Genomic DNA, 4,639 nt, shown 5'->3' on the forward strand with positions numbered 1-4,639 from the left:
AGATAGATAGATAGATAGATAGATAGATAGATAGATAGATAGATAGATAGATAGATAGATAGATAGATAAATGTAAAGATCTATGACCTCAGTAATGCATCCCCTGGAATGTTTTGCTGTCTGCTTTCACCCACCCTGTGTTTTCATTGTCATTTTGATAACCTGTACTTAAAAAATATATATTATTTTAAGGTAATGTGTTCCATGATTCATAGCCACAAAGCATTATTAGAAGAATATTGGTGTTGAAAAATGTGGATTTAACAGCAGGAAGTTTATTGGGGACAGTGAAAACTCCATCTAGTTTCATAAATGTAACTTCAGTTTGATCACCACCTCCTTAGTCAAGGGCCCAGCTAATTGTTCATCTGTATAATGCCTATCTAAGATAATGAATTAACTCATTTGACTAACTAATATTATCTATCCTTATGGAATTCAATGTTTTTGTGCCCAGTTATGTTAAAAGCTATTTGTATCTTACTTTATCCTTGTTGCTTTCTCTTACAAAGAAAAAAAAAGATCTATCTTATAAATCCCATACTTCAAATGGCTTTGTCTTATGTTATAAACTAATAGGATATTGACAAACCATGACTTAAAGAAATTTCCATAGATAGGATAGATGGTGGCGTATTTGTGGAAAATCCTAAATTTCCTGATCCACACGTCTAATCTGGACACATAACTAGCACTAAATTGAGCCTAAGCAGCAGTCAATGACTTGAACGTGATTTCCACCAATACCCGTGGAAGGCTCCATCAAAGTCTAATCAACCTCATTGTTAGGATATTTCCCTGATATTTAAAAGGAATTTTTCATTTCCCTTTTCTGTTCTCTAATTCCTGTTTATATTTCCTTAGGGCAACCTTGAGAGAATTATCCTTCATCGATGCTTATGCCTTTCAAATATTTATGCTACTATCTTGTCCCTCCTCAGTTATTTTCCATCTATGCATCCAGTACTTAGTTCTTTTAATCTTTTCTTATAAATCAATCTCTCCAGCCCTTTAATCATGCTCCCTGATGTTCTTTGAATCTCTTCCAATTTCTTGACAGCTTTCTCATGTAGTGATGCCCAGAACTGTTTACAGTATTCTAGGTGCTGCCTGATCAGCATCAAACTGTGAATTGCTCTCCCCTCGATTGTTCATGACAGCCAGCCTCTGGGCTTGAAGCTTCAGACACTCACTGGAGACTTGGTCTGCCATGTTAGCTTGTGATTGCACTTTGAGTTGCTTTCTTGTCATTCATCCTAGTGTGCTTTTTAGATTTAGAGGTCTCCAAAGTGTTATTTTCCTACTGAAGCTGTCATTACATATTCTGAATCTCCAGTGTGACAGTGACAAAGCACTGAATTTAGAATCAGAAGTCCAGGCTTTGCATCCTGAATTGATCTCCAAATAGCTGAGTCACTTTGGAAGTCTCTTCCTTTCTCTAGATCTCAGTTTTCTCCACTATATAATGAGTATATTGGATTATATGACCTGGAGGCTTCTTTATAAATCTAATAAACAATTTTAAACTCTAGAAGATCAGCCACCAGCAATCTTTTTAATCCCCCACCCCACAATCAAGAGAGGAAGGCCTGTTAATGCTAAAGAATGAGTATCCTGTCCCACTCCATAGTGGTATCAAAGGTGATACTCTAAACATAGGCTAGGGCAAGTTTACACAGCTCATTATTCTTAAAGCACTGCAAACAGTCCTGGGCAAGTAATTTTGACTGGAGAGAGATAATTTAACCAAATTGTAAAAGTGAGAGCTCTAGATATCTGAGATATATCGCTTATCATCAAGAAGAGAGAAACATTCTACAAGGGGAAAGTGGAAGGAAAGGATACCAGGATAAAGGACTGGAAAGATCATTAGATTGGAAGTTAAAAGACCTCACTTTAAATCCTAGTTTGGGATACTTCCTGTGTTTCTGTTTTTTTTGTTTTTAGGCAATTGGGGTTAAGTGACTTGCCCAGGGTCACACAGTTAGTGTCAAGTGTTTGATCTGAGGCTGGATTTGAACTCAGGTCCTCCTGACTTCAGGGCCAGTGGTCTATCCACTGTGCCGCCTAGCTGCCCCCTGTGTTTCTCATGGTTACCCAATTCACCTCTCTAGGCCACAGTTTCCTGCTCTGTAAAATGTGGATGAGAATCTTTGCACTGCCTACCAAAATAGGAGATGGGGAAGAAAGGATTTTGCAGATCATTAAATGCTACACGCTTGCAAGGTTTTTTGTTTGTTTGTTTGATTGGTTGATTGATTGATTGATTTTTACTCAGAATTAGGGATTCATTAATCAGATTTTAGGCAAGCAAATTAGGCTAAAGTGATCAAGGAAGAAGAAAATAAATACCTACCAGAGTTTAGAAAGCAGCTACATGGTACAGTGGATAGAGGACTGGGCTTGAACCCAGAAAGACTCATCTTCATGAGTTCAAAGCTGGCCTCAGACACTAACTAGTTGTGTGACCCTGGGCAAGTCACTTAACTCTGTTTGCCTCAGTTTATTCTCTGTAAAATGAGCTGGGGAAGGAAACGGCAAATCCACTCTAGTATTTTTGCCAAAGAAAGCACAAAATGGGTTCATGAAGAGTCAGACACAACTGAAACAACTCAACAAAACAATAATCAGAGTTTTGACAGGGCAGCCAGGTGGCACTATGGATAGAATGATGGTCCTAGAGTCAGGAAGACCTGAATTTAAATCTGGCCATAGATATTTACTAGCTATGTGACCCTGGGCAAGTCAATTAACTCCATTTACTTCAGTTTCCTCATATGTGAAGTGAGTTGTACAAAGACATGGCAAACCACTCCAGTATCTTTGCCAAGAAAATCACAAAATGGGGTTATGAAAAGTCAGATATGATGGATGCAACTGAACAAAAAAAAAAGGTTTAGACATAGGTGAACAAGATGGGCCCAAGAAGTGGTGAACCTCAAAATAATGATTAGGCTTCCTCAATTTAAATCTTTTGAGTAAGAGTAGGTAGATGCAGCCTTAATAGCTGTAGCTTTCTTTTATGTGTAGAGGACATGTTGAATTTCCTTTTTCTTTTGCTCTTTCTTGCTCTCCAGCTATGTACTATGGCATATCACATAATAAGGAAATGAGAGGAGAAAGGTCCTAGTTTTTGAAATCAGTATGAAGCAGGTCTACCATTGATCAAGACCAGTAAACTCAGCAGGCATTTATTATATGCCAATTATATGCCGTATTAATTCCTCACTGGGTTAAGCAGTGAAATGGTAGTATCTTATAGCAAAAAGAATATTAAACTGAGAATTAGAATATATGGGTCCTAGTTAAACCACTCACTATATGCCCTTAGTAAAGTCATTTCAATGACGTGGACCCTATTCTTTTTTATATATAAAATAGAGCGATAGTATGGACTCTGTTATTCCTTTTCACTCTAGCATCCCGTGTTTAAACATTGTTCTAAGATTCTTTCCTGTGTTAAAGCTCTATGTTATAAAGTATCTTTTAATTCAAAACATTAAGGATCTGGATGTAGCCACTGTCCTATAGACTACTGCTATCATATCATTGGCATACTTGATATAGCTTGAAAAATTCTGTTTAAGAGAGTTATATTTTAGAGGGTTTAATTTATTTTGGAAAAGCATATCAATTTTCTGTGAAGTAGTAGGATGGTTATAAGTCAAGTTTCAACTGATCACTTCTGTTAGCTCATAACTACCTTACAATTCTTTTATACAGTCACATTGACTATGGAATCATCTGCTTGATAATCCTACAGCTCCCACAGTGGCAGAGCAATATCGTTGGCCATTTACTAAATAAAGGTTCTGCTCTATTGTGTAACAAATTTGTTTTTCATTTAAGGATGCTGACCAGAGCCCACAAGAAAATAACTTTGTGCGTCCTTGAGTCAGGAGGACCCGAGTTCAAATCCAACCTCAGGCACTTGATACTTACTAACTGTGTGATCCTGGGCAAGTCACTTAACTCCAATTGCCACACCAAAAAGCAAAAAAAAAATAACTTTTTGATTTCTGATAGACTGGGGATGCAAGACAAGCTAAGGACTAAGAGTCAGGACAAGATAAATAAATTAATCTTAGTCAAAAGGGAAAATAGTATTCAACAATTTGCAAATAAATGTCCTGTGTCAGGTTAGGGAATTGGTTATGTTTGTTTGTTTGTTTGTTTGTTTGTTTTTTGCTGTTGTTTATGTTTTCTTTTGTCTTCTTTTGCTTTGTTTTGGTTCTCTAGAGAGGGAATATGAAAGGCTGTATGCTTTGATGGCAAATACACTGGCCTGGAGAATCAGGAAATTAGGGATTTTCTCCCTTCTCTTCTATTAACCAGCATAATAACAATAGTCAAGTTAATTATCATCTTTGAGCTTATATTTTCTTATTAGCAAAATGAAAAAAGGTTAAGATTCCTTTTAGATCTTACATTCTATTTTTTAGAACTTATTAGTGTCTTCGATATGAACTGTTTATAAGAGCAGTAGCATCATAGATCATTTAATCAGGAAGGAACTTCTGAGAGCATATAACCCTAAATCCTCACTTCAGAAGAAGGAAGCTTAAAATAGCAAGTGCCTTGCCCAAGGTCACACAAGTAAGAAGCGACCAAGTTAGGATTATTTCGATTGCATTTTAGT

This window comes from Vombatus ursinus, unplaced genomic scaffold (genome assembly GCF_900497805.2).
Source record: "Vombatus ursinus unplaced genomic scaffold, bare-nosed wombat genome assembly UNPS02014786.1, whole genome shotgun sequence".
NCBI classification, from domain to species: Eukaryota; Metazoa; Chordata; class Mammalia; order Diprotodontia; family Vombatidae; genus Vombatus; species Vombatus ursinus.